Source organism: Benincasa hispida, chromosome 12 (assembly GCF_027475165.1).
Source record: "Benincasa hispida cultivar pf3 chromosome 12, pf3_genome.v1.1, whole genome shotgun sequence".
NCBI classification, from domain to species: domain Eukaryota; kingdom Viridiplantae; phylum Streptophyta; class Magnoliopsida; order Cucurbitales; family Cucurbitaceae; genus Benincasa; species Benincasa hispida.
In genome coordinates, this window is record NC_143489.1 from 68,274,109 (window position 1) to 68,294,200 (window position 20,092).

A 20,092-nucleotide genomic window follows, 5' to 3' on the forward strand; every position below is an offset into this window, starting at 1 on the left:
TATCAGAGCAGCCATCTGGGCCAACCGCCGGTGGAAGATCGGAAAACTCTTGGCGATGTCAATTGCAAGAGGGAGCTTTGTGAGTTGTGCTCATTACCGAACGACGCACATCTAATTAGGGAGAACCCTTGAAATTCCAAGAAAGAAAGAAGAAACTGAAGATTTTTCAAGATTTTGCAAGCATGGACTATTACCGACCAAAGAAGATATCCAAGAAAAAAATACAACAGTTAATATAGGAAAAAAAATCAAATTTACTTCCAAAAACAATGCTGGAATTCTGACTCAAATGATTCCGATGAAGAATCTCAACACACTAATTTTGCTCATTCCCAATTTTCTCAAAGAACCTATCACTATCCACATCGGAAATTTGATTCTAGTGATTCTAATGACTGATGGCGTTTCTAAATCAAACTCATTTTTCAATAAGTCGATGTAAAGATTGGGAGTTAGATGAATTAAAGAATCATCAAGAACAGATGTTTACAACCTAAGAAGAACGTTCAGGCCTCAAAATTACTCTTTTGGTCATGAAACACGATCAAGAAAAATTGATTCAAGAAAATCAATGGATGAGTCATATACCCACTACGAGATTGAAACACATCCAAGTATTCCACAAAACGACTACTTTGATCCCATAGCATTGGAGGAAATAAAGAAAACAACAAAAGAAATCCAACGTTCATTGGGAAAAATGACTCAACATATTGACCAATTATCAATTCATTTGCAAGAGTTCAAGAACAGATTGATTTGATATACGGAAGAAAAAATAAAGGAATCACGATTGGTCCTGCAAGAAGAAAGGTCACTTGAGTTTTGAATGCTCATAAAAGAAGGGCAAAGGGAAAAAAAAAAGCCATGATGATCAGAAAAAGGTAGTGTTGGTCATTACATTGGCCCTGTTTGCCAACATTTCAGATAGTTGGTGGATCGGGTCCTCGCATCATATTTTGTTTCGAAAGGATTTGGTACAGATATGATTGAAGAACTAGGTTCTTCATATATTGGCAACGGCACTTCGACTGTAATAAGAGGCAGATGAATAGCAATCAACTACCGTCGTAGTTCCTATACTTTGTTACATTGGAAGTAAGGAAATGACTATATACTCTCGCTATGTAACTAGCAAGCAAGCGAGTGAAGTGAGACACCTAAATGTCACACTTTATCAAAAAAGTTTGTGTTCTGGTTACAACACACTAATGAAACTCGGGAGAGAACTGACCCACTGGTCTTGATCCCATCTATACACATGCAATTTGTTTGGTAACAAGATAACAAGAAGCGTGCTAAAGCCACAAAAGGGAGACAAGATTCATCAATTAGGTATCTATTTTACTCATTAGCATTCGTTTAAGCAGCACAAGTTGCACCGCCATCACCAATAGTGGGATAGGCAACTAAAGAGAAAGCAACATCCTACGCTGACGGTATTCTATCTTATTTTCACAACTTCAGAAAAATGGAAGACCCGATACGATATAAGGGCATCGAAAGCTGCTAATAGTTGCATACACAGAGGGACTTTCCACAATGAGTGGTACAGGAACAACCAAAAGATGAAGGCCTCAAAGGAATAGCACGTTTGTACTGCAAAGAATTCTCGATGTGAAAACACAGAGACAAAAGGTTGATCTTTGAATAGGAAAAAAAGTGGTTTGCAGGGAATTGGCTTATTCGAAAATAACAAAGACTCGCTAAAGTGGTATTCATTCTCCTTTCGAGGTTATATAATATACTTGACTATAAGGAGAGGAAAGCTGTAAACTGACCTCCTTCGGGAACTGGGGAATTAGCCCCGCAGGGAACTTCTTGTTAATTGCACGCACTAAGTCTTTAAAAGCTAACATGAATCCCCAGAACGTCCAACCAATCACAACTAGCCCGAGAGAGAATTTCCACTATCCATTCCGAATTATATTAGTGACAGCGCAATCATCCCAACTGTCGAATCTCGTGCAGCAGGAAGCATTCGAGTGAGATTCAAAACCATTTAGCAATCTTCAATCTAAGGAATAGAAAAGGAGGACAGGTTGGTTCGAGGACCCGTTGGTCAAAGGAAAGGTGAGGTCCTAATGGCTGGGATGAATCCGTATGATAGGAGAGTATATACTCTTGATGAGATTTCATAAGTCTTTCAAAGCCCCTTAAACAGCGGGCTAAGTCTACCCCTTTGAATCAGTTGCAGTTGAGCTCTAGTCCCTTTAATCAATTCATAGTCCCGATCCAAGGACGAAAAGAGTCTATTTCTTTACAAAATTCCAGAATGTATCATGGCCCTATCTATTCATCTTTTATTAAAAAAAAAAAAACACTGAAAAAACCTAATTCAGCTCCACGTAAGATGGCCAAAGTACGATTGAGCAATCGACATGATATACTTGCTCAAATAAGCATATGATGTGTAAGTGTGAATAGAGGCCAAGACCGACAAAATCAAAGGGGTTGACCGACCTATAACTTTTATTTATTATTAGAAACAATATTGTAATTGAAAGACAAAAGAAAAAGTATGTATAAACGTCCAAGAAGTTCAAAGTGATAAATGCCTACAGTGATTACCAAGCTAAAACAAGAACCATAGAGCACCACGCTTTGGTTTCTATTCTATATTTCTCCTTTGAATTCCATTTGTGTTGTGAGAAGACTCGGTTTGTCTTAACCCAATTTCCAAGCCACCGATGCGGGTTGTAGGCAAGCTTCCAACTCTTTGAATTTCAATCCACTGGGCACAAGAAGAAGAATGTTTACATATCATCAAAATCTTCGAGATCAAAAAGCTTTCCTCATCCCTGTTTTGCTCTTCAATCAAGTGATGCTGCTAGTGAATCGACAGAATATAAAAGAGGTTTTGATTCCTGTGTAGACACCTCCTTAGCCTGAGGAGAGGGGGGTGTTCCTTGATATTAAGGCCTCAAGGCGGTCGAAGAAGGCCATTTTGTGTGCCCATCGGACGGCAGCCCTTTCGGGGGTTCCTTAGGGATCGACTCACTTTGCATAGATTGACTGAATGCAGAAAGCCTTCCACTAGCAGGCGATCGTGTTTTTCATAGGATTTCTCGTTACTCATGTCTCACGTCAGCATTCTCACTTCTGACCTAGCTACGCCATGCATTCAATACAAAATCTGGAAAGTTGCAGGGATGACAAAAAAAAGGCACTTTCCTGTCTTACACTGGAAAGAAAAAAAAAGAAAAAAGGAAATCGCTCAAAGGAATTTGTCTCCACTAGCGTCATTCGAAGAACGAAAAAAAAATACGCCTTTCGTGCGGGTTGGAACTTACCCGACAAGGAATTTCGCTACCTTAGGACTGTTATAGTTATGACTGCCATTGTTCAATCTTTTTTTAGCCATTTCCCTAGAGATCTTTATAATTAATGCAATTTTCATTTTGCTCATTCATGGAGTTGTATTTAGTACCCCTCTAAGAAATATAATTATCCACGAAGAGGATTCCCAGACTGGACTGAACGGGAGGGGAGCTACTATCGGTATTGGAAACATGTTCAGGTCGTTGATCCATTCCGTGGAGTGAAATCCATCATTGGCTAAACAATCATTTGGTTATGCCATTTTGGGCTTTGCTCTAACCGAAGCTATTGCATTGTTTGGGCATTGTTGAGGATAAAAGAAGACTGAAATGGCCTATTGATTGAAGCTCTACGTTGTGGAATCGTCCGAGTCCTAGGGAGCATTCAGGTTTAATCCTTTGAGTTAAAGGAGGGCATATATTCTCTTTCAGAAAGAACTCTAAGTGAACAAGGCAAAAGCCTATCTTTTCTCAAGCTTGATTCTCCTGATAGAATTTAGTAGGAGCATTGAAAGATCTTTGATCTTACCAAGGAACAAGTCCAACAAAGCACTATTCCCTAGCAACATCAGAGTTTACAGCTTTAGCTCCACTGGCTACACAGGAATCGCCAGCATCGCGAGAACCATCCGCAGCACTCAAGACACCTGAGCCATTTCAGTTTTGGCTTTAGGGGAAGGAAGGGCTAGTTGTGGCCTGTTAAATTAAAAAGGTTGTCCTCGGTCGGAAGAGTCTTCAGCATATTGGTCACAATCATCAAAGACCTAAACTGAAGGCATGTCTACAAAATGCAGTACCATGCAGCTGCTTCAAAGCCAACGTGATGCTCCTTGGTCAAGGAGGCCAGTTCAGGCTTTCTTTAGAATTGTTACTGGTATACTAATTTCTTAATGCAATCCATTTGTATTTCATTCTTTTTTTCTTGCCTGAACTTTTCTTTTCTTTGCAATACCGAATCGAATATGAAGGCAAAAGAAGCTCCAGCAGACCCCAAGGATAAGGAGAAAGGAAACCAATCGATCTAGCCATGAGGTGGTGGAAGAGAGCTCTAACGGGCCTTGGAGGATCGAACCCACATATGTGGCAAAATACAGGGAAGACTTGTGGCTAGGGGTGAAAGGCCAACCAAGATCGGATATAGTTGGTTTTTCGCAAAATCTGTTTTAGTAGAGCGTATGATGTCGATGGCCCGAGGTAGAACACTCAATGGGGTGAAGGGCATCTATCTGATCTATATGGCATTTCGTTTATACGGTTACATTGAATTAGCCAAAACAGGAGTTTATATCCTTTCTTTGACAAACTAGCTACTCCCGAGGTGATTGGGCAAAAATCACGCAAACGAAGTAAAAGATAAAAAAGAATAATTTGAAAATGTGGATTCGGAAGTAGTTTCAAGTGAAGAAGAAAATCCAACAAAGAAGATGGAAATGAGGTATCGAACATCGAAACAAAAATAAAAAAAATCAACCAAGAACGACACACCGATTGTGTTGGAAATTGTTTTACACAACGTCAAAGAACTTGAAGCAAAAGATGAAGAAAATGTGATTCTTGAAGGGTTCTCTTCGGAAGCTAATTCTTTTGTGGTTGGTCGTATGGTTACGATTTTGAAAGAGCTTGATGGAAACTTCTTTTTTAGGTTTATGATCGATGGAGAAGTTCATCTTTTGGTGAAAATATTGGATTTTTTTGTCTCGAATTTACTTTCATAATCGAAATAATTTTGTTCAAAATGTAGGAGGCTAGTTTGGCCATATGCCATTGAACGAGTTCATTTTACTTCTTGATTGTTTCATTTTTTTTCTTTCTAAAACTCAAGGACGAGTTTTCTTTTTGGAGGGGTAGAATGATGTAAGAAGAATAAGGGTTAATTGGGTAAATAGGCAATATTCTAGGTCAATTCTCCTTTTACCCCCACTTGTAATAAAACTCTATAAATAGGAACATTCCCCTCTTATATGAAACACAATATCATTCTAATAAAAGATCCATGATCCTTGCCAACCTCCCAACCTACTACATGTCCTCTTTTTTTATGCCTAAAAAAGTGATTTCAGCCACTGAAAGAATCATCAGAAACTTTTTTTGGGAAGGCTTTAAAAGGGGAAAGATAAATCATTTAGCAAAGTGGGAGATAGTCTCTAAGAAACAAGCAGATGGGGGGACTCGGAATTGGAGGTTTAAAAGCTAAAAACGTGGTCTTACTAGCCAAATGGGGTTGGAGGTTCCTAAAAGAGCAACCCTCCCTTTGGAGTCAAGTTATTTTGAGTATTCATGGTAGCAGTCAATTTGGTTAGCACACTTCTGGCAAGGTCCATTGTAGTCTTCAAAGCCCTTGGATAAATATTTCAAGATCTTGGGTGAATATTGAGAAGTTGGCAGACTTTAAAGTGGGGAATGGAACCAGAATTGCATTTTGGCAAGACCCTTGACTGGATTCTTTTCAGTTAAAAGACAGATTTCCTTCCCTTTTTGGCTTAACATCACTTCCCAACGGTTCAATATCACACTTTTGGGACTATCACACCTCCTCATGGACTCTAAACTTCAGAAGAGACCTAAAAGATGATGAGATTTTAGAGTTCCAATCCCTACTAGCAATATTGGTTAAGCAAAAATTATCCAATAAGGAAAACATTCGCATTTGGTCCCTTGAAAAAAATGGCTCTTTCTCGGTAAAATCACTGGTTAATCACCTTTTTGAGACCACCCCAATTTCAACCAGCCTTCACAAGAGCCTATGGAAGTCCAATAGCCCTCGAAGAGTTAATATAACAGTTTGGATAATGCTGTTTTGGAACCCTAAATTGTTCCTCGGTGCTGCAAAAAAGGCTGTCTTGCTATTCTATCTCCCCCAATTGGTGTGTCCTTTGTAAATCAGTTGAAGAAGACCTTCAACACTTATTCTTTGACTGTTGTTTTGCCTTCAACTGCTGGAAAGAATTCCTTAATTGCTTCAACATTCTTGGGTCTTTGATATTTCTTTTAGAAGCAATGTACAACAATTACTTTCAGGTCCTATTCTAAAGAAATACTCCAATTTACTATGGATTAATGGGGTAAAAGCAATGCTGGTTGAAATCTGGTTTGAAAGAAATCAAAGAGTGTTCAATGGGAAGGAAACTCCTTGGTTTACTCGCTTTGAGGTGGCAAAACTCAACGCCTCTCTTTGGTGCTCCCTTTCTAATTGCTTTGAAGCCTATTCCTTGCAAGACATAAGTTTAAATTGGCAGCCTTTCTTTCAGATGGAAGACTAATCGAAGCATCGACGATAGAGACAACAGCTTCTCTTTCGTTAGTATTCTTAATTGTCTTAACTTCTTGACGTAATTTAGATTTTTGTAGCTTAGTTCTATACTTTGTCCGGTTGCAAGATTTTCTTTGTATTGTCTCATTAGACTGCTCTTTTATTAGCCTTTGATGGCTTTTTCTCTATGTTGGATATGATGAGGATGCTATGGGGGTGTCAACCTAGTTGAGATGCCCGGGTGCACCTACTGATCCTTTAGTATCCTGTTTGGTTTCTTTGTATTAGCCTTTATTATCAAAGTACTCATCTCTTATACTATATTTATTGATTAATAAAAGGTTGTTTCCTTTTAAAAGAAAAATAAAAGATCCACGATCTTGGTTCTTGGAGGATTACTCTTTGAGATTACTTAGGCTACACCACTTCTACCCATTGTTTAGTCAAGGTGACAAGTTTTTTTTGGATAAGAAACCATTTCATTGATAAATGAAATACCCAGAGATTACAACAAAAATAACTCAAGAACAAGATGAATCAACTAGAACAACCCCATCAAAAGAAGACGAAAAAAAATTACAATGTAACCAATGGGGGGTGAGGGATGACAAAATGATGTAAAATGGATTGTCTGATACAAGGAACCCACAAGAATGGAGAGGCCAAACAAAACAACGATCCAAGGAACATCAAACTGATGCAGATCCCCAAAGTGATACAACATCCAAACCAAAGCATCCTTCGGTTAAAAAAAAAGTGACAATCGAGATGGAGAAAACCCAATAGAAAACCGACTAGCTAGATCAAGCCGACAATGAACCCTCTCAAAGGATGGACGAAGCTTTTTTCTCATTTGAGATTGAGCACTCCAAGTTTCAGATCTCTTTGATGCTTCTCTTTTGTTTCATATTGCTTGTGTTTTCCTTGTCCTAGCAAGAATGACCATAATACAAAGGCCATTTTCTCTAATTCAAGACGTCAATGCAAGAATGCGAGGCAAATTGAACACCTTGTCTATAAGTGGAGGAATGAAGTCATACCATTGTGCATCAAGAGGCTCATCAAAGGAACAAGGTGTTCAAAAACCTCACTTCTATCGCAGAAAATGACAGAGAAATTAAAAGAAAGCAATTAATCTAAGAATACAAGAATTTACGTGGAAAACTCCCCAATTGGAGAAAAACCATGGACCAAAAGAATTTACTATGTGAAAATTTGCTATAATCACACAAAAATATCTCTCCGACCTCAACTACAAAATCACTCTCTTCAAAGCTTTTGTTACTCACACCCTTTTTCTTTTTCCCACTCTCAAAGTAGAAAACGCAAAAGAGGAAATTTAATTAGCATATATAAGCTTAAAGTTTTTGTTAATTGGGATATCTAAAAACAAAGGATATGAGATCTTTTTATAGAGATGAAACTCATCCTCCTTCTAATTCAAATCCCAAATCTTGCCAAAAACCTCAACAAATTCCACCTTGACAAGATGTTTGAAGAATCCACATCTTCTGAAAAGTCCATTGTCTTCTCCAACAATCATAATTCCCAACTCAAAGAATTATAAATCACTCCATAAAAGAGTAAACCACTTGGAAGAATACCGCCTTCCAAGAATTTCCTTTGACGTCACATGCCAATAAGTCTTGCTATAATTTATGGTGCAACTTCCACCTACTTGCTCATCTGGAAGTCTTTCAGTCATCGACGTTAACTTCCACCATACACCTTGAATAACTACCGAGTCAATGCCTCGTGTGCAACCTGTGGAACCGCTAATATCACATCCTCTATCATGGTAAAGCGAACACATCTGATACCACGAGGATGATTTTCTTCTTCAAAGGGGGTCACTATCTCCCCTCCCTAGCAAGAAAGGCAATGTTAGCATCTGACTCAGATGCCTTTTGACGAATCTACTATATTAAGACAATCCTTTTTCACGTGTCCAGACTGTACACATTCCCAACAAACCCTTTTTGGCACAAACTTTTCTTCTTACATTTGCTAACTATCAATGCTAAATTCTCTTGTGAAGTATGCCCTTCACTCTTTAGTCTTTTTTCCTCTGACAAAAGTTTACTAGTAACCTCAGCAAAATCTAAAGTTTCTTTCCCGTACATTAAGATTGGTTTCATGCATCCATAAGGTGGAAGTGACCAAATGAGTTGGAGTACCTTATCTTCATCTTCTATCTTCACTCCTATCACCTCCAGATCAGAAACGATGCCATTGAGAATACTCAGATTATCTGAGATTTTTGTACCTTCCAACATTCGCAACGTGTGAAACTCCTCTTTCAGATACAACCGATTTGAGATGCTTTTTGCCTGATACATTGCTTCAATCTTCATCCAAAGCTCTTTGGTTGTTGAAATTTCATGCACATTTGTAAGAACATTTTTAGCCAAATTTAGTCTGATTGCACTTGTAGCTCTCAAATTCATCTCCTCCCAATCTTCATCGCTCGTGCTGGACGTCTTAGACCTTTTACTGGAACCACCATTGGATTCTCCTAGATCAACATCACCGCTTAACTTTTTAGAAGCACCACTACTTAATCTTCCCTTCAAGGCCTTGTATCAGGACATCCTTGACTTATACTTGCCACATGCCGAAGTTGATCCTTCCATCAAATTTCTCCACATCAAACTTTACTGAACTCATAAAGCTTGACATATCTGCTTCATTTCCTAGCAAAATAGCAAATAGTGAACAACCCACACTATTCATAATACCGCAACCCGTTTCAAGAATTCTTTTCTGATGTGGAAGATCAGACAATACTACAGCCACAAAGCATACTTAGAAATTCAAGAAACTACAATCTTGACGCTCTGATACCATTGGTTGGGAAAAACCTCCCACTTCTACCGTAAGAATTAAGCAGAAAATAACAGAGAAATTAAAAGAAAGCAACAAATCTAAAAACACAAGAATTTACGTGGAAAACTCCCCAATTGGAGAAAAACCACAGACCAGAAAATTTTACTATGTGAAAAATTGCTACAACCACACAGAAATCTCTCCCCGACCCTAATTACAAAATCACTCTCTTCAAAGCTTTTGTCTGCTCACAACCCTTTTTCTTTTTCCCACTCTCAAAGTAGAAAATGCCAAAAAGGAATTTAATTAGCATACATAAGCTTAAAGTTTTTGCTAATTGGGATATCTAAAAACAAAGGATATGAGATCTTTTTCGAGGGATGAAACTCATCCTCCTTTAAAATTAACAATGTGGGATTCAAATCCCACATCTTGCCAAAAACCTCAACATAAGATTGAGAAGAGCTAGGTGCGGTCACCAAACGGTTTGATAGGTATAGATCCAAATCGACATCCGATGGCAGCACAATGGTCGTTGAATGTTTAACACCTTGGCGAAAAATGGTTTTTGGAGGAAAAAGTAGTATGGTTAGCATTGTGCTTGGAGAGATCGATGGAGCAGAAGAAGAAGAAGGATGAGGGAAGGCCGAGAAAGGGATTGTTTAAACTTATGAGAGAGGGTGAAGCATTCAGATGAAATGGGAATGGGTTGCGTGTGAGAGAAAGTTTGTTTGGGTTGCGTGTGGGATTGATTTGGCATGTGAGAGATGGAGGAGCAATCAGATGAGGGAGAATGGGTGGCATATGAGAGGTTTTTTTTGGATGGGAGGGAAGGAAGGGCTCATGGATTGGTTGGCCTGTCAAAAGAGGGGGAAGATGGGATGTGACACCATATGGGTGAGGAAAAGTGGGCGGGAAAGATGGAGTATTTGAAGATTTAGTTGTTTCAATCAAAGGAGAAATATCAGTAACGGGTAATGGGTGGCGTGTGAGGTTTTTTTTGGATGAGAAGGAAGGAAGGGCTGATGGGATTGGTTGGTCTTTCAAAAGGGGGGAAGATAGGATGTGACACCAGATGGGTGAGGAAAAGTGGGTGGGAAAGATGGAGTATTTGAAGATTGAGTTGTTTCAATCAAAGGAGAAATATCAATAACAAGGTTGAGCCAAAAAACTAGGGATTGATGGGATGTATCAGTAGGACTTGTGGCTAACGGCAAGGACACCATTAAATCAGTCAAAAGAGAAGGAGCAAGTTTATTTGATAGGATAATAGGGGGTTATGTTGGGGCATTAACCTGGACAATGGGACACACACTATTAAGCATTGAGTACATCGCTTAAGGCAGCACATTCAAATGCCTCCGGTCAATGTGCTTTGGATTCCGGCTCCTTTTCCAACAAAAAATTGGAAACCTGAGGAATTTGGGGAGCTGGTAGGTCAGAAGGAAACCATTTTTGTTCACTTTGACCTTTATACTAACCTCCATCATATTCATTCTAGCCAAGGTTTTCTTAGATCTCTCGATGTAACCTCCGCAAAAATCTCTGATGAGCTTGAAAGTGTCAAAAGACCATTGATCAATAGGTAAATTTCGTACTTTAGTCCACCCCCATAAGATGAACACTTCATATCTCTATAAAATGCTTCAATATTCCATTGTTCAAACTTGAAAGAAGCAAGCATAAAAGAAGAGGAAGGAGAAGAAGAAATACCTTCTAAGCCCTTTGTTAGAGAGGATGGTTGGTGGTTTAATGTGGGCAAAATAGGGTTTTTTCCTAATACGTCCTTGTATGTAACCTTGGTATTAATGTTGGAGCAAGTTCGTTGGGCTCTTTAATAAAAGAGTTGAAGAACATCCATCCCTTCTTTTCTTTTCCCAGAGGAATGATGACTTCGTCAAGGGCCTTAAGGCCCCATTAATACTAAGCTTAACCACCTCTGCACAATGACCCTTACGACTGATGGCCTTCTCAACCCAGAGATTATATTCATCAATACAACATTTCTAAAAGAACTTTTGGTTGAAGGGGGCGTCGATCAATACATTGAAACAAAAAGAAAGCCAAGAACGAGATTCTTTCTTCAAAGGTGACAAGTTGAATATATTGATTGGATCGTCTATGTCGAGATTATCCAAAAGGCTCCTAAGAACTTCAAAAAAAGATTTCATCTCTCTTTTACTAGAAGTTTAAAATCGTCCAATTCTATCCAACTAATATGTAAATCCTTGTCCTCTTGACTCATTTCTTCCTCTTTGATTGCTTACAAAAGCTCAACTAATATGCGTTGATTTTATTGAGGCTATCACCTCTGAGGTATGGCTTGAAAAACTTAGAGAATTTTTTAAGATTAACATTTAGTTTGAGAACATTTTGGAATCAACATTAAAGTTTCTTATTGTTGTTTTTTCTTTCTTTATTCGCAAGCTTCTCCTTTAATGATATTAATAGTATTAGTAGAAATTAAGGGGCTTTGATATCCATGCCTTAGTTTGTTGATTTTTTTATTTTTTTTCCTTTGCACCACCCATTAGAGTTTATAACCTCGAAAGTTCTTTGTATTTTTCATCATTCAATTTTCTTGGTAATGTCCATGAATGTAATGTACAACTTGTTGGTAGTATAAACTATGAGAGAGATTTTCAAAATGTAATACTAGCGATTTCAAGTTTCTAAGTGGGTTAAAATTGTCCCCAATCTTAAGGAATGCTCCTTTGCACTTTGTTTTGGTGGTAGTCTCTTAGGTTGAAGCTACACTCTCCAAGATCATTTTTATTAAAGATGGTCAAAGTTTGTTGCATATGTTTGATGCTTATCCCTTTAATATTTTGTGTGCATTTTTTTGCAGGCTTAGATGGTTTCAAGATTTCTATTAAAGCTTTGGTTTGAAAGAATTCAACAATCTTTACAGGATAAACTTCTTCATTGAATTGCTCACTTTGGTTTAGAATAGGTTCAAGCCTCTTCACGTTAGATTTGGATTGATTTTTTCTCTTGCTTAGTCCTTTTCTCCTATTCTTTCCTATGTATTCGTTTTGAAAATTTTGGAATTTTTACTTTCAGTTCCCTTGTACTTTGAGCATTAATCTCTTTTCATTTTATCAATAAAAAAGTAGTTCCCTTTTCAAAGAAAAATGGTACCCAATTTCATTAGATGAAAAAACTCAAGAAAAGTATTGTAGTAATTAATATTATTGCCAATATCATTATGTGGCTTCCATCCTCTCTTCCTCTAAAAGCTCATTCTCTAATTCTCTTAGCCCATATTTGGTAGAGAGTCAATTGATATTGAGGCCCTTTTGGACATTTTTTTATTTCTAAGGGGAGAAGGGACTTTTTCTTTGCTCTCTCTCAAAATGGGTGACCCACAATGATATAGTTGAAGAGATCCTTTATATCCTTCGAAAGAACTGTGAACCATCCAAAAGCCTTAAATACTCTACTTCAAAACTACCATGCAATAGTAAAGTGACCAAAAATATGGCTTTGCATTCCATCATCATCTCCTATGGTCATGTGATTTGTCTAGGTTGGTGTGAAGCTGTTTTTCTGGAGACGTTCAACTTTAGCTTGGCTTAACTTACAGGGAATTAGTTCCATGGTGGAGGAGCTTCTTCTCCATCCCTCTTCCGTAGGAAGGGTTGCTTCTTGGGTTTCCTAGCTTTAATGCTATTTTTAGAGGGTTTGAAAGACTTGGAGGGAGTTGTGGCCTCTTTCTAGATTTTACACCTCTCTTTAGCCCTTTGTGTGCAAAGTATTTGTAATAACCCTATAGGTCTTATCTTGTTTGATTAGAGTCCCTTTTTATGTTAGCTTGCCTTGTTAGGGCTAAGAGGTTATTGTGTTCGTATTCTCTTTGTATTCCGTCATTTAATTTTTTTTACGAAAACAACACATATCATTGGTGAAATGAAAAAGAGACTAATGCTCGAATTACAAAGAGACATAATCATAGGAAGATAGGAGCCAGAGGGATCAGTAGGCGCACTCGGATATCTCAACTAGGTTGACGAACCCATAGCGTCCTCATCACATCCCAAAACAAGACACAACTATTGCAGTAAAATAAAAACGACAATACGACATAATTAATTTCTATGTTGTAATTCAAGTCAATATTTAAGAACCTAGAAAATTTTAGGGTTGGTTCTGATGAGGTTACCTTGTCTCATCTTTTGTTTGCGGATGATACAATGTTGTTATGTTCTGGTGATGAGGATTCCTTCTTGATCCTTAACCATATGATGGGGTTTTTTTAGGCCATATCTGGGCTTAAAATTAACAGGAGCAAATGCCAAACCCTGGGTATTGATTGTGATTAGGATAAGCTTGGAAGGTGGGCGAATGTGATAGGCTGCGAGGTTGGGTCTTTCCCTTCCTATTACCTTGGTCTTCCTCTGGGTGTAACCCGAGGTGTCTTTTTGGGATCCCATTTCTGAGAAGATCCATAAAAGGTTAAACTCTTGGAAGAAAGGTTTTTTTTCCAAGGCTAGTAGGCTACTGATCGAATCAGTGCTGAATGGCATGCTCGTTCACTACTTCTCCCTGTTTTTGGCCCCCAGTTTAGTTTGCAAAAGCCTTGAGAAGTACATGAGAGACTTTCTTTAGAAAGGGGTGGATGAAGGAAAGGGTCCTCATCTAGTTAGTTGGGAGATCATTGGGCACCCTGTGACTTAGAGCAAGGATTGGAGTTGTGAGCTCCATGGAGTTATGAAGTCTGGAGAGTTGTGAACTCCTGGGGTCCACAATGTAAGGAGTTAATAAGGTACAAAATTGATGTTTTTTAGTAGTGGAACCTACAAACTCCTTGGACCAAACAAAGAGTGGAGTTCACAACTCCACTCGTCTCGATTTCCTACTTCCTAAATCCTTGGGCCAAACACCCCCTTAAGGCTTTAAAACAAAGCTCTGCTGGCTCGGTGGCTTTGATGTTTTGCCCTTGAACCTGAATCCTTGTGGCATAGAATCATTGTGAGTAAGCACAACACCCATCCCTTTGATTGGGTGGCGAAGGGGGTCAAAGGCACACACCGAAATCCTTGGAAAGATATTTCGCTTGAGTTTCCCTCTCTCTCCCATTTGGTCTATTGCATCGTGGGAGATGGTAAAGGTACGTACTTTTGGGAAGACTAGTGGGTGGGGAATAGTTCCCTCTACTCCGTGTTTTCTCATCTCTATCATTTGTCTTACTTTAAAATTCGTCTAAGCTCTTATGTTTTGGTTTGGTCAGAGAGCGCTGTCATTTTCCTTCAAATTTCGTCGTCAATTATCCAATAGGGAGACAACGGAGGTTGCCTCTCTTCTTTCTTTGTTGGAAGAGTGCAATTTTAAGGAAGGGAGAAGGAATGTTTGTGTCTAGAGGCCTAATCCTATTGATTCTTGTAAGTCCTTCTTTAGGTTGTTGTTGGATCCCTCTCCTGTTAGTGAGTCAGTCTTTGATGTGGTTTGGAGGATTAAAATAACAAAGAAAATCAAGTTCTTTCCCTGGCAAGTTTTGCTAAGTTAAAAGAACACTTTGGATAGGTTGCTAGGAAGATGGCTTCGTTAATGGGTCCTTTCAACTGTATTCTTTGTCGAAAGGTGGAGGAAGACCTAAATCACCTTCTTTAGGGTTGTCAGTTTGCAAGGTATGTGTAGATTTGCTTCGTGTAGGAGTTTGATGTTTAGATAGCTTGCCAGAGGGATATTCGTGTGATGATCGTTCCTTCTTCATCCGCCTTTCAGAGAGAAAGACCCTTTTTTTGTGGTTTCCGAAGGTGTGTTGTTTGTGGGATATTTGGGGGGAGAGGAACAATAGAGTATTTAGAGGTTTGGATAAGGACCCTATTGAAGTTTGATCCTTAGTGAGGTTTCATGTTTCACTATGGGCTTCAGTTTCAAAACTTTTTTGTAATTATTCCCTAGGTAACATCTGACTTAGTTGGAAACCCTTTCTTTAGAGAGATTGCTTTTGTGGCTTTTTTTTTTGTATGCCCTTGTATTCTTTCATTTTTTTACTTAATGAAAGTTGATTCTAAAAAAAATCCCAATTTGACAAATGTCATAAAAAGAAAAATCAGCAAAAGGCTTGGAAAGAGGAGACTGTGATGAAGCCTTTAATCGTGCATATTCAAACCGGTCAAACCAAGGGAGATGCTTGTCTTCAAAGAATCTCTAGTTCAAACTGGTCAAAGAGCTTTGACTCCATTTAACCAAAGTAGATTTGATTTTGTGGGCAACAAAGGACCAACAACTAGTTGAAGAATGTTATCCTTTGACACATTTGAGAAAATCCATTTAAAAATCTTTGATGTATTAAGGCTGCCATTGGCCCAAAACAGATAATTTTGCATAGGAGACGTAGAAGCAAGTTCCTTGATAAAAGATTTCACCCAAACAATACATGAAGACATGATTGTGAATCTTCAATAGATTATAGAACCAACCTTGATGGTATCTAGAAGACCCAAAAGATTTTGGAAAGCAATGGTTTCATCATCTTTCAAATGTCTGAAAAACTGGAGACCATGACAGAAAGTGAGAATCCTATATATTTGAAACCAAGCCACAATGAGACGTAGAGATGGCAAAAACTAAAAGCTTAGGAAAACAAAGATTCAAAGAAGTATCCCTAAGCCATGGGTCCAGTTTTGATGCTCTTTAATTCTCAAACACGGAATCCCATTCTTTGTTTGTCTTCCAATTGGGATCTGCTCTTTAATTCTCAAAAAATGTGATCTAACAAAGACTGAGGCCCACTATCTTCCCTAATCCATGTGAATTTTATAGAAATTTTCATCAAACCAAGCTCATCCATAATTTTATTAAACTTGCATACCTTTAGTCTATCTTCAAATTGGGAGTTGCTCATGAACCCAATGGACTGTATTAAAATCACCCCACACTCCATGAATCTTCACAATAAGAATTACACGATCTCATTTGGACCATATAAATTTGCAATCCAGAAAACTTTATTTTGCAGAAAAGATACTTTCCACCGAGAGGAGATAGCCACCTTTTAACACTTCTAAAACCTTCGCCTTGCATCTCATCCCACATGATTACCAAGCCTCCCAATCTACCAATTGATTCAATCTTTACTCAATTAGTTTCTTTTGAGCTCCATAATGACTTAACATGAAGTATAAAGCATATAGATGAATCTTGTTTGCAATAAATCCAAAAAAATCATAGATTCGTATTGGTTAATCTGAGGGAGAGAATCTTAATTTTATTTTAAAAAAATAATAATAAATAAACTAATTGTCTTATTTCCGACTATAATCTACATATACAAATATGGTTTGAGGTTATTCGGTGAATCAAAGTAACTCCTACAAGCTATGGATTAAAAGAGAATGGGATAATGCGATAGATTACTTCTGACCGATTCTCTGATAATTAAAAGGAGATTACTTCCGACCGATTCTCTGATAATTAAAGAAAGGAGATGCTGGAAAGTTATTGGTCGCAAGGCAATTTCAGCAGAGACCAAAGATATATACGGATGATTAAAGCCTCAATTGACAGACATATGCAACAAATCAAAAGGCAGCTCGAAAACAATAGATCATCTAATCTTCAATTAGATAGTCCTGATTTATGTTTCTCAAGTGGAGAAAAACAAGTGTGGAGATTGGGAGAATACCCGTAAGAAGAAGAGAGTATAAAATCAGCGTAAAGCCGCTAGGAGGCTGCGGCGACACGAGTGAAGGAATACACGGCGGTGGCAGCAATGAACTGGAGAGAGGCGGTGACAGCGACAGCGACGGCAACGGCGACGGCGACGGCGACGACAGTGAGCTGCTGGAAAGGTCGGAGGAGACGGCGTGAAGATTGAAGGAGAAGATGAGAGGGTTGAGGTTCCTCTTTCTTTTATTTATTTTTATTTTATTTTACAAAGTGGGCGAGTTTTTCTTCCTTTTTTTTTAATTCTGTAAGAAAAACGTGGGCTGTGTTTTTCTTTCTTTTTAATTTTCTAATTATTATTAATCGTTAATAATACGTTTTAATTTATCTAAAAACTTAATGAATACCTCTAAATTTGATAAACGGTATAATTTTAGTCTAAATTTATAATTTTATCTATTTTTTAAGTACAATTGGAACTAAAAATGTGAAACATCGACCTCGTAGTTTTTAATCCATTTGGATATCAATTGAGTTAGTCTCGATTTGATCTAATTTTATCTAATTAAACTTCAAATTTTGACAAATATTATCATTTTAATTTTAAATTTAACAAGTATTGTGATTATTACATTTTGATAATTTTTCATTTCAAAGAGCGTTAAAAAGATTTTTTTATCTGCATTTAACGAATTATAAAACATAAAACATATACTATATGTGAAATTGATGGAACTTGAAGAAAAAGTACATGATTTTTTTTTTTCATTCCATAGTCAACATTATGCATTAGTTTAGCTAATTGTGTCACTTAAATTCTTTTTTAATTCATATGTTTTAAGAGCTTCTTAATTTTTTATTAAAATTAATAGGAATTTAGCAACTATTGAATAACGAAAAAAAAAACTATAATATTATATTTAAGATGTTTGGAGTAAAAATTTGATACGTTGCGAAATTTAGAGTTAATATGATTTTTAGTTAGAGAGATAGTTTGATTTTTCTGTAATTCTTAATGGTTAATTTAGAAGAACTATTAATAAATTATTGTATTTACGAAGGTTTGATGATAAAACTGAAAAGATTATATACAGGCAACTCCTTTTCCATTTTAAATTTGTATTATTCTAACATCAATTTTTAGTGTAGTTAATTATTGATTATTAGTTTAAAATAATAATGTAATTAACTTTTTTATTGTCAAAGTGAAGCATGCAATGCACACATTGTTTTAATAAACAAATTTTCCCATAATCCATTTAATTATTAATTATTAGTTTAAAACAATAATATAATTAGCCATTTTATTGTCAAAGTGAAGCACGCAATGCACACATTCTTTTAACATATATATATATATATATATATATATAATAAATAAATAAAAAATCCCATACTCTCATTCGTTGTACCAAAGAATATATGTTGATTTTATTTACATTAGAAATACAAAATAGGAAGAGCATGCTAGCATTCTATAACGTTGACAACTATGTAAATAATTCTAAAGGTTAAAATATTATTTAAATTCTTTTTTTTTTCCTTTTTTTTTTAAGGATTTTGTTCAATTTTAATTATTATACTTTCAATTATTTAATTGACTTCCCATACTTTCACAATTATATAAATAATTCTAAAGTTAAAATATTATTTAAATCTTTTTTTTATCTTTTTTTTATAAAGGTAATTATAATTAGTGACATTTTTAGGAATAATAACTGAGTGTATAACATCATTTTTAAAAATTGCAAATATAGTCAAGTCTAACAGCAATAGACTTCTATCATTGAGAAACTCTTATTAATGATATGGTCTATTACTAGGAGACTCCTATCAATAATATGTTATATCATTGATAGACTAATTAAATTTGGCCATATTTGTAATTTTTTTTACATTATGTTATATCTGCTAATGTTTTTTGGTCTAATGTCTATATTGGCAACTATCTTTTTTTAAAGGATTTCGTTCTGTTTTAATTATTGTACTTTCAATTATTTAATTTACTTCCCATATTTTTAATGAATTTTTCTTTAAATTTAATCCTTATACTTTCAATAAGAGAGTTTTATTAAATAATAAAGACTAAATTTTAATTAGACTAAATTCTAATTTTCTCCAAATATATAGAAATTTCACTTACAATCTAACCATGATTTGTATATATATTTACTACTTATCAATCTTCAAACTTTCGATATTGAGAAAAAAAGAATCCCACGTGTCACAATATGGAGAAAATGGATCATATATTCAACATAATATTCTAAGATTGGGACATAAATTATACCAAAGTTACTACTCGAAAATTTTGTTGGGAAAATTTTGTTTTCTCATGTTTGACGAAATTTTGAGATAGAATATTTCGATTCTCTTCATTTTGACGAAATTTCAAGGTTTTGAGAAAAATTTGAGAAATCTTGACATTCGGAGAAAATTTCAATTATTTTAATTAACTATATTAATCCAGTTCAAGTTTTTCGATTTTACGTTCCTGATTACACACAATTCTATAATTTCATACACCAATATTATTTTCGACAAAGGATTAAGCTTTTGTATATGCTACTTGTTTCAATTTCCAACTTTTCTCAATTTTTAGTTTTATTTTCGACCTAAAACTTTCATTTCTAAAGAAATTGAATTTGGAAAAATCATAAAAAAAAACCTATATTTATTTTTAACCTCATTCAAACTTTTTTCAATAAATGTTCACATCATTTCACCTCAAAATTGAATTGAAGTTAGTTCTTTTTTCTTTTAGCATTCAAAACTTTCATAATTTTTAGATCGTTTTATCTCAAATTATTTCCAAAATTTATATTATTTTGTGATTACTTCCATTTCTTTTTTAAATTTCTCCTCTCGCATCAACATTTACACATACATTTACAATATGTTAGGATGTATGTCCTAAACCTCGTTGAATAATCAGTTATATGAAATAATGGTTAATTGTTTTATATATGCAATTATCCATTAAAGAAATATCCAAGATTATTTTATGAAACCTGAACAGTCTGTGGTAGACGTACAAATGGATCATATTCAAGTAATGACCTAAGTAATCTGTAGTATTTGGATA

The 20,092-nt window shown here is 36.2% G+C and overlaps 1 protein-coding gene across 7 annotated transcripts in view; it reads right to left on the reverse strand.

The window, feature by feature from the left end:
- The window catches only part of LOC120067208 (metal ion-binding protein), a 36,775-nt gene extending 19,462 nt beyond the window's left edge, over window positions 1–17,313 (reverse strand). For 2 of the 7 annotated variants that reach the window (XM_090308173.1, XM_090308171.1), the window contains exons 1-2: window positions 17,027–17,277; window positions 8,748–9,263 (exon numbers count right to left, since the gene is read on the reverse strand). The gene's annotated coding sequence lies outside the window, so the exon portion shown is untranslated. Of the gene's footprint in view, window positions 1–8,747; window positions 9,264–16,213; window positions 16,457–17,026 lie in introns of all 7 variants that reach the window. The other 5 variants (XM_039018712.2, XM_039018711.2, XM_090308170.1 and 2 more) reach the window with 4 other exon arrangements.
- Between the last annotated feature and the right edge of the window lie 2,779 nt (window positions 17,314–20,092).